This window comes from Pinus tabuliformis, chromosome 8 (assembly GCF_031772625.1).
Source record: "Pinus tabuliformis cultivar Carrire ecotype Pingquan chromosome 8, CPIR1, whole genome shotgun sequence".
NCBI lineage: Eukaryota > Viridiplantae > Streptophyta > Pinopsida > Pinales > Pinaceae > Pinus > Pinus tabuliformis.
Window position 1 is genome coordinate 636,925,192 of NC_142294.1, and position 13,794 is coordinate 636,938,985.

Below are 13,794 nucleotides of genomic sequence, written 5' to 3' on the forward strand. Positions count from 1 at the left end.
TTATATTCATTGCTGGTACATAACATCATCAGCGCATTGATGGCAAGACCACATGGTCTGGCCCCATCACCCAAACTATGATAGATGTGTAAAAACAAAAAGAGGTTTTTGTAAATGATCTGTTCTCACTAGAAAACTATTTCAGATTTGAAATTTCGTCTCCAACCTCTTGGAAATGGTGTCCAAAGTTGATGGCAAAAACATAAAATTATGCAATATTTAAATCTGGAAACATGGGATGCAAAGATTCATTCGAATATTCCTAACCATGAAGCCTTTGTAAAAATTAAGAGATATATTTTTTAATGAACTCATTCCCAACAAAAACCACTTTTCTTTATCAAAAGTTCATTTCCACTTGTTTCTATTTGATTTGTCATCGCAATAAGCATAGTTGTTATGTACATATAGAGATCAATATAGAACTATTAAGTTTGATATTTCTCATAAATAAATAAGTTATTCACATGCACAAAAATAGAACAATTATGTTGATAATTCTTGAAAAGAAGTAATTTATTCACATGCATAAAATAGAACAATTATCTTAGTAATTCTTGAAACATAATTAAGTTATATCATCTCAAAAATTATTAAGGATGTTCTCATGATGCATATGCATTAAATATTTAATGAAAAATATTATACTCTTAAAGAGAATATGTGCTTATGTGCATAGGAATAATATCTAGTATATTTGACTTACTGGAAATGAATATGTGAGTAACTTTTTTGAGAAAGAGTTCTATTAAAGCCTTTGCATAAAATACCATGGGTTGTGTTATTTGAGAATGTTTTTTTATTTATGCTATTTCTTTATGAAATATGAAAAATTTTCAGATGTGTGAAAGGATGGGAAAATATTTTGTATTACGTGCATCATGGTTAGTGAGTTAGCTAACATTTGGAAAAGGAATAATTAGTGTGTTAAATTCCTTCTTATATATATATATATATATATATATATATATGTGTGTGTGTGTGTATGAAAAGAAGTATCTTTTGTGTTAGAACTCCTAAAAAGAAGAGAAGAGAAAAACAAGTCCTTGTATATATTATGGAATTAGGTTCTTAGAGAGGAAAATGGGAAAACGTATGCTTTATCATGCTTAGATTCTTCTTGAGGTTTCTTTATAGAAACATATACACTTGCATGCACGGGAAAATATAATTTTGGTATTCGATTTTTAAAGAAAATGAAGGTTCAATCGCATAATATTGATTGTATTAACCTTCTTTTGGGAAGAATAATATGTAATTGCAGACATAAAGGGATTAAATATGGTATTAGTTTTCTTTTAGGAGAAGATTATGTATAGTTATTGGGCTAAATATTTTGGTAAGAGGGAAGTGTTTCTTTGCATTTATGAAAGAATAAATGTTATGTGTTTGATCTCTTGGAAAAGAAATGTGTTTATCTTTCCATGCTAGATTTAGTCAATTTTCTTTGGAAAAAAATATACGTTTCACATAAAAGAGGAATGCACTATCATGTTATTCTATGTTGAAGAGGACAAGTAGTTGCACGCACACAATTATAAGTATTATGTGAAGTATGTTTGAAATAGAGCTTGCATTTCATACATAATAGCCATTGCGAATGGCTATCCTTTGGAAAAGATGTTTTTGGAAAGGAACATGCATTCACATGCATAAGTATAGAATATATTGCACTAATCCCTTTGAAAAGTAAAACATAATAGTAGGCACAAAGAAAATTGTGTGTTCGGCTAGTTCTCTTGAAGGCTTTGTATGCATTTTCATGCACAAGAACAATGTTGAGTATGTTAGCATTCTTTTGGAAAGAATACGAAAGTGCATGCAAGATTATGTCAGTGTCTTGTTCGAAAGATGACACTTAATATTGGTTTTCTTGTTACTAATGTGTGTGCAATGATGTTAAAGAATATATTTAATTATGTTATGTTTATGATTTATGCATGAACATGAATAGATGTTGAAGTTTCACTAATAAATATTGATTATTTGTTAATTAATATTTTATATTTGATCTTATCATGATATCAAGTGTGATGACGATAGTAATGACAGGAAAGGATGATGACTTGTGTAAAGGATAATCCACATTTAACATTGTGGTAGATAAATATTTTTGGTCCATGCGGATTTAGGAATGCCAACTGTCGGATGATCCACTAATGAGAAGAACCAGGTTCCAAGACTTAATGTTCATGACTTCATGAGTAAATGATATCATGATGTTTGCAATAGCCTATAGCTAGTGATTCTTCGATTTAGATTATAATTCTCTATATTAATGTAAAGAAATGGTTAAGGGATGGACTCCCTTACAATCCATTAATTGAGGGGTGAACACCCTCACTATCATTTAATTATAAAATTAAACGTTTGTTGGTTTTCATCCAATGGGGTTTTTAGTGTATATCAGTGTCTAATGGTGTGATTTCTTGTTGTCTCTTCCTTACATGACATGATGGTTATATTATTAAGAATGTGATTAACTTACCGAGTTAAAATAATAATGGAATTGATGCAATGTTACATTCAGAACTTTAAGTTGATATGCTACAACAATTGTAGTAAATGGTTATGTAACTCATTAAGCTTTTACTAAATATTTCTATATGTAATGATGATGATTACTCTAATGGTCATGGACGAAATATGGAAAGTAATTTTAGAAATTCATAAATTGGTAAATGTTAAAAAAAATTCCCAACTCCATGCATTTTCCTACGAGGTTACCGCAGGATGTTACAAGTCGTACCAGAGAAAAAGGTGCAACACTGGCACCTTTTGGAAATCATTAAGAAAAAAGGAAGTAGAGGTATGATGCTAGTGGGAATTATCTTAGGTATGATTCGAATTGAACTTGTAGTAGACTACAATTAACATGAGATGCATGATTAATGACCACATTAAAGAGTAGAAAGTAATAACGCTTCTTTAAAAGTTGTGCTCTTGACATTTGAATATGGATGCAAATAAAAGATAATAAAACCTATGTTGTACCTATGAAAAATATTTACAACTAACTAGTTACAGTGAGGGTTAATTACTAGCCTGTGCATGCATAGTATGACAATAATGATTATGGTGCATAAAAAAAAACATGACTAGAATTGCAATGTACTGGTTATAAAAAATGAGTGCATGTATGGTTTTTGCGATAACTAAAGAATGTAGAAGTTGGGGTTGACCCTGAAGAGGACAACAAAATGTTAAAATAAAACAAATAAAAAAATTGAAAGAACCTCTTTAGATGTTAAAATGAGAAATGCGTCAAGTGGAATTCATATAGTGAACTTAAACTCAATGAAAAACTTATAGTAGCATAATATTGGATTGCCTTTCTTCATCTAGAGTTGTCAATGAAATATTGCATTCCATGTGTTTGACAAAGGTGGTAAATGAGATCCAAAGCTTTATTGTTTTAAAGAATTGCACCTCTAGGTGTTTTCGATGTGATTCAGCTCAACATCATGGCATATTCATTCCTTAAGACCATGTCAACCCCAATTTATTACAAAAAAGTTCTTTTCAAAATCATATCCATAATTTGGTCTATTTTGGTGACTTGTCATTGTCCTATGATGATTGGGGATCGTCTTATTTTATAGAAAATTTACCATTAATGACATTAATATGATTAATGCTATTTTGTAAATTTTAGTCTTTCTATCTCTTTGATATTTTAAACATATATATGGAAATTGATTTCATGTCTGCTAACTATGTGCTAAAATCCCTCAATGGTTGTAGATTGCATGTTTGCAAACTTCTTGTTAAAATACCTCAATGGTTGTACATTTCATTCTTGCAAATTATTTAATGAAATCTGGAAATTGATTTCATGTCTGCTAACTATGTGCTAAAATGCCTCAATGGTTGTAGATTGCATGTTTGCAAACTTCTTGTTAAAATACCTCAATGGTTGTAGATTTCATTCTTGCAAATTATTTGATGAAATCCCACATTGGTTGTAGATTGCATGATTTCAATTTTTTTCCAAAATTTCCCCATCGATTTTCACTTATATGGTTGCAAGCTAATTGTAAAGAAAACAAAATATTGCATTTTGTGCCCTAGTGTTCAATGGGACTATTATTTCTCTATAATATTTATGGTTTGGAATGTGGGACCTTATAGAAAGTATAATGTTATGGTATGCAAGATAATTTAATATTTTTATTTCTAAGTTTCATAATTGTTGTTATGTGGAAATTTGAAATGTATACCATTTGTATGACATGTGATTAATTGTAGTTAATGTACTTTTACAAATTATGGGACCCATGTTGAGGGTAAAGTATAGATGCATGGTGTACATATATATATATTCCTTTGCCTTGATGCCACCATGCAAATGGAAAATTATGTAAATTAAAATATATTTTTAGAATTTAGAATTATTATTGGATAAAATGGCTATGGAAGTCATTATGGGACTGATGTGATGATGTAATATTTTATTTTATTATTGAGTTAATGAATACATTGTTTGGTACATTCAGGAACTAACTCTAGATTTTTAGAAGACTTCTTGCCAGCTTATGAAAATCTATGGGTGGTTAAGTCCAAGATGGACCTTCCCTAAAAGTCTCCTAAAAAACTTTACGAGAAAATAATAAAGAGGAAAATATTAACATAATGGGAGAGAAAGATTATGTTAATCACTTAGTTGTAGAGAAATCCTAAGTGGGGTGAAATAAAGAACATTGGGAGAGAAATATGTGCTTTAAGGAAAAATAAAAGAATATTTTTTGAAAAAAACTAAAACAAAATGGCAAGTAAAAGGATGGTAAACCTTAAAGCATGACGTTCCTAAAAATGTGCTAGGAAGAAACCACCAAGGAATCAATGTGGTTGTTGATTCTAGTGGAAAGTAGATCTTAACTCGTTGGTGAACTATTGGAGATAGTTCACGATTGCGTTCAATATGCCCTAACTCTTGAATAACTCCAAGACATTAACTATAGTTACATGAAATTATGTCTATATTTTGCTATTGATTTCAAAATAGTCTAAAGATATTGGATATTAGAATATACCATAAGTTGCATGTCTCTAATTTATTGTATGTGTTATAGTTATGAATGCATGATATATTAATTTATCTAAGCGACTATTTCAATGAAATAAGTAGTGTCTGTAGGTCTATATAAGGAAATGAACATGTTAGAAAAGAATTATGCACATGCATGAATAGAGGAAATAAATTGAAATATATATGTGATTGAAATAATTCATATTAGATAAAACAATGAACTATTGAACTTTAAATTCCTCACAGACCATAGAAAAATGGTTGGAGATAAATGCCATGAGTTTGAATTTTATGAAATTATAGTGGGAGAGAAAAATAGTAATTTACGAACAACATCTGTGGGAAAGAAAGACTAGTGTAACCCATAAATAAAAGGGATCATGGACTTGATACAATATTTTATCATTTTGATGATGAGAGGGTTGGCGCTTTCTGAGTACTTGCACAAGTATTATGATTAAAGTATCATTTAACATTGCATAAATAATTGATAATGAAAAGTATTTCATTTGATAATCATTATTGATTCTACTTATTAAACATAAAAATCCTTCATTTTTAAGGGAATGATTCCATTTTTTTTGTATTTTAGATTCTTATATTATGAGTAAAAGTTAAAGTCCCAATAAGAGAAGAACACCAAGGACAATGTTCTCTTTAAGGGGGGAATATGCAATATCCCTAGCGTAATATCCCATAAAAACTCTCGTAAAATGAGGGTTGTTGAATAATTAAATATTATTAATTCTTATATTGATATCACATGAAGAATATTCTTATAATTCTTAATTCTTTTATTTAGAATAATTTATATTCTTCTATCTAAATAAATTATATTTCCAAGTTGGTATATTTTATGAGTTTCAGAAATAATGAGTAACAATTTTAGAAAAGCTATGGATAGGTGATATTTTGTACATAAGGCAAAAACAAATCTACGTTGAAAAGAAAAGCTTGAGAGATTTATGGATGATTTTGTAGAATTTAGAAAAATATGATTTATGGATAATATATGGAGTGATTTTAGGATTTAGGAAAAAATAGATTTATGGATTGATTTATGGAATGCTTCTATTATTTAGAAAAGCTATTGCATTTTCTCAATTCTACTTGTTGTAAGCCTATGGGAAAATTTGAAAAGGAGTGACAAAATACATGTAGAATGGAGCCAAGAGCGAAGAATTAAGGATTCCAGGCATCCATTAAGAGATAAGTAACTATGCTATTTAAAAATTATTTTGTTTGTATAGGGTGCACGAAGGAATAAAAATCAAATTTATTTTCTTGAAAAACATCATATGATAAAGAGTTGAGATATTTTATTGGGAAAACCTCCATGGAATTCCACGCATAGAGGAGTAAGTGGTTTTATGATTGAATTTTTAAAAGATTTTATGTGTATTGAATTCTTAAAATATTTTCATGGCTAAATAATTGTGTGAATTACATGATTTATTGGAAAATACTATCCAAATATGTTTTCGTATATCCCAAATTGTGATAGATGTGTAAAAACATAAATAGGTTTTGTAAATGAGCTTTTCTCTCCATAACCCTCTTTCATATTTGAAAAATTCATTTCCAACCTCTCAAAACTTTGTCCAAAGCTGACGGAAAAACATAAAATTTGTTGTGTTAGAGCTCTTCAAAAAGAAGAGAAGAGAAAAACAAGTCCTTGTATATATTATGGAATTAGATTCCTAGAGAGGAAAATGGGTAAACATGTGCTTTATCATGTTAATATTCTTTTCGAAAATTATTTATAGAAACATATACACTTGCACGCATGGAAAAATATAGTTTTGGTATTGGAAATCTAGTGAAAAGAAAGATGCAATCACATAACATTGATTGTATTAACCTTATTTTTGGCACAATAGTATACATTTGCACGACTAAAGGGATTAGCCATCAGATTAGTTTTATTTTGGGAGAAGATTATGTATAGTTATTGGGTGAGATCTTTTGCTAAGATGAAAGTGTTTCCTTGCATGTATGAAAGAATAAATGTTATGTGTTTGATCTCTTTGAAAAGAAATGTGTTTATCTTTCCATGAATAGATGTTGAAGTGTCACTAATAAATATTGATTATTGGTTAATTAATATTTTATGTTTTATCTGATCATGATATTAAGTGTTCTTATCAATTAAACAATAGGAAAGGATGGTGACTTTTGCAAAGGATAATTCACATTTAACATTGTGACAGATAAATATTTGTTGGTCCATGCAGATTTAGTAATGCAAACTGTTGGATGATCCACTAATGGAAAGAGTTAGGATGAAAAGAATTAATGTTCATGAATTCATGGGTAAATAATATCATGATGTTTTTAAAATTATTATTTTTTTGAAATAATAATTTAATAAATATAAATTTACATGTATTATATAAAATATAAAAGTCAGCTATAGTATTGCTTTAAAAACTAAAAGTGCAACTCAAGAATGTATATATCTATATATATCTATATATATATATGTGTGTGTGTGTGTGTGTGAGAGAGAGAGAGATTGAAAGAAAGTGAAATCTTAATTTCAAAATTTTTACAATAACATAATATTGAATGTAAATTGTAATAAATATTAAATTTATTTAATAGAAAAAATACATAACCAATTTTTAAAATATAGCAAAAATTATAATAAATTCATATTATTTATATAAAATATATTATTATAATAAATTCATATTATTTATATAAAATATACTATTTTTTGACATATAAATATAAGACAAATTAATATTATTTTAAATTTTAATTAAAATAACAATTAAAGGTGTAATTAATGTAAGTTATAGAATTTTAATTTGAACAGTTTGGTAAACAATTTATTTCTTCAATTGTGTGGGTTTATGTTTATTGAAATTTGTCATATCCTATTTGTCAGTGGCATTTATAAGAAGTTGTTTCTCGAGTAATATAAATCATATAATAAATGGTTAATAAAAGATATATATTTTTATTGTAAATTAATAAAAATAAAAGAGAGTGATTAACTATAAAAATGATGTTAGATATAGTGAAAAAATGTGTAATAAAAACAAATAAGTTTTAAATTTTATAAATTTGTCTTGTAAGTGACATGACATATGTTGACAGTATTGACAATATAAGTATATTCCTCATATAGAATATGCAATGTTGTACTTGTGAAAAATAAATAAATAGATAAATAATAAAAAGTTTTCAAATTAAAAATTATAAGTGTTCTATTGGTTATGATAAATAATTAAAATTCTAAAAATATAGAGTACAATATTTAATAAAATTAATATCATTGTAAAAATATATGAATATTTAAATTTAATTTAAAAATAAATATATTTAAAAGAAACAAAAATTAATGTCTATAAAAAAGCTTAATTAGCGATATTCCTATCATGAAATGTTTGTAAACCATTAGATTCAAAGTTCATATTCTCATGTGGATTAGACAAAAAAATAGAAAATAACTAAAAATAACTAAACAAAATATTGATAAAAAAATAAAAACCCAAAATTATATATAGAAAGAATAAAATGATTATTTTATAATGTAAATTATTAATATAAAAAATTAAATAAAATATGAATTAAGTTACGAGAATCTAAATAATAATGATAATGACAATGATGATGAACCTCCACTAAGACCAATGCCGTATATCTGGCCTCAAGAAAAGAAAAAGAAGCTAAGTCTGGTTCTTCAAAATCTTGTTTTTGTGATAAAAAAGAAGAGAAAGAAATGCTCCAATATTGCTATAGTTAGGATGGCTTAATAAGTCAATAAGATTAGAAGTGTGGCAGATGTTCATGAATTGAGAGCGGATGTGAATAAGAGCCAGGCAGTGTAAAAGGAAGAATTTTTCATCTTCCACCTTTTTAGTATCACAAATTTGGCAGATTCTATCATCTTAGGGAGTGTTGGGAGTAGACCACCACCGAGTCTCACTTTGAAGCTCATGAGAATTAGTTCTTATCCTAGTGATGTTCATTTTCTTCTTAGTACTTGTTAACACAAAGAGATAGTTCTCGTTATCAAGGGTGGGGTTGATCACCTCCTTATAGTATCTTAGCTTCCTTTTACCCTCAAGCCCCTTATCATCCCACAGCCTCTCCTTAAAATTGGAGGTAATCATATCTTTGACACCGTTCTTGCTTCCCATGATGATCTCCTCCTTAATTCCCCAATGGTTGAGCCAAGACTAGGCATCCTTATCCCACCCGCGCTTGAGGCAAAGGTGGGGGTTTTGACTAAGGTTAGAAGCAATTTTTGGGAGTCTATTGGATTCCATGTTGAAAGCTTCTTATTATACATCATATATCTAATCATAACCATACTTTGAATTGGGGAGATGCCAATTTCGATCAAGAGGATAGGATAGGGAGTATTTCCCTTGATCTTTAGGTTGTAGGTTATGAATTCCTTTTGAATCATCTCAATATTTCTCCATGACTCTCTGGATATGCTACAACCCCAAACTTTACATTCGTATAAGACATCGGGGGTAACGAGAGTCTAAAAGAGGAAACTTTCTTTGTTCGGTGTGGGGCATTATTATCATCCTAACTTAGAGGTCTATGTTTCAGCTGGATGTATACCCCAAGAATATTGTACACCCCTCTATGCAGGGGAGTGCGGGGGGGACTTGTAGCCCCCGTGGGGGTTCAAGGGAGGGCCATCCCCCCCATCTGAGGGGTCTGGGGGCTAGTGGTCCCTCGGTAGGGGTTTTGGGGGCAGTGCCCCCAAAGCTGAAAACAAATATAACATGGCCTTGTAAAAGTATAGTAATTTCTAGTCAATTTGGTTTGTTCATTAGGCGGATGATCTGACCGTAGAATTTATGTTTAGTTTAGGGTTTTTTGCGCTAGAATGCAACCCCTTTGTTTGTGTGAGGGCATTGTATTGAGGCTGTGGAATATATGTGTATTCTCAGAGTGAGAAATAGAGAGGTGAGACTATCAGAGAAAATAGAGGATATTACAACGAATCTGTTGTAAGTTGTGTCTCTTCATTTTGCTGGATAATATAAAGGAAGGACTGGCTGTTTGGGGTGGACGTAGCCCAAATTGGGTGAACCACGTATATCTATGTCTCCCTGGTTTTATGTGTTTGTGTTTTTCTGCATATTATATGTCTTGCATTTCTCTTTCATATATAATATTTTTCTAACAACTAGTATCAGAGCCGAAGGTCTATTTGGCTAACAAACTCGCAGGAAAGAAGGGTTTCTCATTCGAGTGGGAGCAATGGCAGAAGATGGTAAGTTTAGGGTCGAGAAATTTAATGGCCAAAACTTCCCACTATGGAAGATGCAGATGGAAGTTTATTTGTATCAAAAAGATTTGTACCTACCATTGAGCGGAAAAAGAAAGAAGCCAACGGCTATGACAGATGAAGAATGGAACATTCTCGATAGAAAGGCAATTGGAACAGTACGGTTATGCCTCGCAGCATCGGTCGCCTTCAACTTTTTGAAGGAAACAAAGACAGAGGGTTTGACGCAGGCGTTGGCGAAACCATATGAAAAACCCTCTGCCTCAAACAAGGTATTTCTTATGAAACGGTTATTTAATATGAAGATGTCCGAAGGTGGATCTTCAGACCATTTAAATGATTTTAATATAGTTACAAGTCAGTTAAGTTCTGTAGGGGTAAACTTTGATGATGAAGTTAGAGCTTTGTTATTCTTGTGCTCATTGCCAGAAAGTTGGAATGGTTTAGTAATGGCCATTAGTAACTCTACTTCTGGATCTAGTACTTTAAAGTTTGATGATGTTGTCGGTGCTATCCTTAGCGAGGAAATGTGATGGAAAATCTCTACTGAGATATCGGGTAATGCTTTGAGTGCAGAGTCTAGGGGAAGAAAAATGGTAAGAGGAAAGAGCTGAGGATATCACAGTAAATCAAGGAAAGGCAGATCCAAGTCTATATTGGGGATAGTGTGCTGGAAATGTAGAAAGAAAGGACACCTAAAGAAAGACTGTAGATCTCCGAAGGGAAAATAAGGAGATGCACAACAAGAAAACAATAATGAAGCAAATGTGATAGGTGAGGTGTTACAAGATGCTTTGATTCTTTCTTTCGAAAATATTACTCATTCCTTGGTGGTAGATTCAGGGGCCTCATTCCATGCCACACCTAATTAGAAATATTTTCATGACTATGTTCAAGGAGATTTTGGACAAGTCTGTTTGGGTGATGATAAACCTTGTAAAATTGTTGGAATGGGTAAGGTTCTTGTAAAACAGCAGAATGGAAACCAATGGCTACTAAAGGAGGTAAGGCATGTTCCATATCTGGAGAAAAAATTGATTTCAACAAGGTAGTTAGGTAGTGAAGGTTGTGTGACAACTTTCACAAATAAAGCTTGGAAGGTCACCAAAGGAGCCCTGGTAATAGTAGAACGCGAAAAGGTTGGTACACTATATTTATGCAATGGTATTTCCAACTCTATTAATGCTTTAACTTCCAAAGGAGAAGATGCAAAATTATGGCATCATAGGCTCAGACACATGAGTGATAAGGGGATGAAGATTCTTCACTCAAGGAATTTATTGTCAGGTTTGAAGAATGTTGATTTGGACTCAGTGAGAATTTCATTTATGGAAAACAGAAGAGAGTCAGATTTCTCAGAGTTGGGAAAGAAAAGAAGAGCGAAAAATTGGATCTTGTGCATACAGATGTATGGGGACCTGCTCAAGTATCATCTCTCGATGGCTCTCATTATTATGTTACTTTTATTGATGATGCAACTAGAAAAACTTGGATTTATTGTATTCAGAATAAATCTAATGTATTTGATACTTTCAAGAAATGGAAAGCTTTGGTTGAGATTGAGACAGGAAAGAAATTGAAGTGTCTCAGATTAGACAATGGAGGTGAATATTGCAACAAAGATTTTGATAAGTACTGTTTAGAGCATGGAATTCACAGAGAGAAGATAGTTCTGAGAACACCACAAGAAAATGGTGTGTCAAAAAGGATGAACATAACAATCATGGGATGTGCAAGGTGCATGAGATTGCATGCAAGATTGCCTTTACAATTTCGGGCAGATGTTGTAGATATTGGTGTTTATCTAATAAACAAAGGGCCTTCAAGTTCCTTGGATGGTGGTATTCCAGAGGAAGCATGGATAGGTAAAAAGGTAAACTACTCCTTTTTAAATCCTTTTGGTTGTGAAGCCTTTGTCCATATTAATAAAGAAAATAGAACAAAGCTTGATGCAAAATCAAAGAAATGTACCTTTATCAGATATGGTGTTAACGATTTGGGTTATCACTTATATGATTATGAAAATCACAAAATCATTAGGAGCAAAGATGTAATATTCAATGAAAAGGTCTTGTATAAGAATTAGTTGCAGGAAAAGAAACAGGAAAAAGAAAACAAGGATTACATAGTTCTTGATGGGATCACTGAAAAAATAAAGGTGCCTGAAAATAATAATAATCAACAACCACAAGAACAAAAACCACCACAACAGCAACAGGCACCCCAAACACCTGAAAGTGGTGTTAGAAGATCTACCAGGATAAGTATACCCCCTAAACGATATTCTCCTTCATTATATTATTTATTGTTGACTGATTCTCGTGAACCCAAATGTTATGAAGAAACAATGCAGGTTGAAAGTAGGAAGAAGTGGGAGCTAGCCATGGAAGAAGATATGGACTCCTTAATGTATAACCAGACTTGGGACTTAGTCAGGTTGCCTACAGGTAAAACTACATTTCAGAATGGGTTTACAGGCTAAAGGAAGAGGATGGAGGAAAACAGAGGTACAAAAATAGACTTGTGGTGAAGTAGTTTGCACACAAGAAAGGTATTGATTTTGATGAAATATTTTCTCCCGTTGTTGAAATGACTTCAATAAGGACTATTTTAAGTCTAGTAGCAGTTGAATATTTGCATCTTGAGTAGTTAGATATAAAGACAACCTTTCTCCATGGGAATTTGGAGGAAGAGATATATATGCAACAACCATAAGAATATGAGGTAAAAGGGAAGGAGAAACTAGTGTGCGGGTTGAAGAAGAGCTTGTATGGCTTAAAACAGGTTCCAAGGCAACGATATCTAAAATTTGACAAGTTTATGTCTAAACAAGGTTATACTAGATGTCACTCTGATCATTGTGTTTATCTGAAAAAGCAAAATGATTCCAGTTATATTATATTGTTATTTTATAAAGATGACATGCTTGCTGCAAGGTCTAACATGTAGGAAATAAATGTGCTCAAAAGAAAATTGGAAAATTCATTTGCAATGAAGGATTTGGGAGCTGCAAAACAAATCCTTGGTATGAGAATAACTAGATATAGGAAAAAATTTAAATTAACATTGTCTCAGAATGAATACATACAAAAGATGTTGAAAAGATTTAATATGCAAAATGAAAAACCAGTCAGTACACCTTTTTCTAGCCATTTCAAAGTTAGTAAGGAGATGTGCCCAAAGACTTGAGAAGACATGGATTATACGTCTAAAGTTCCATATGCATCAGCAGTTGGAAGCTTATTGTATGCAATGGTTTGCACAAGGCTTGATATTTCACATGTAGTGGGAGTTGTAAGCAGGTACATGAACAATCCAGGAAAAGAACATTGGATGGCAATGAAATGGATTCGCAGATATTTGAGAGGAACCACAAATCAAGCATTATACTTTGTGTTACACAGTAATTTGTCACCATTGGTCACCGTCCCTGTTACCCCTATTTCCGTACTTTGGAGGACGCATTCCAGGACCTGTGAGCAGTGACATAACCTAAAAACAC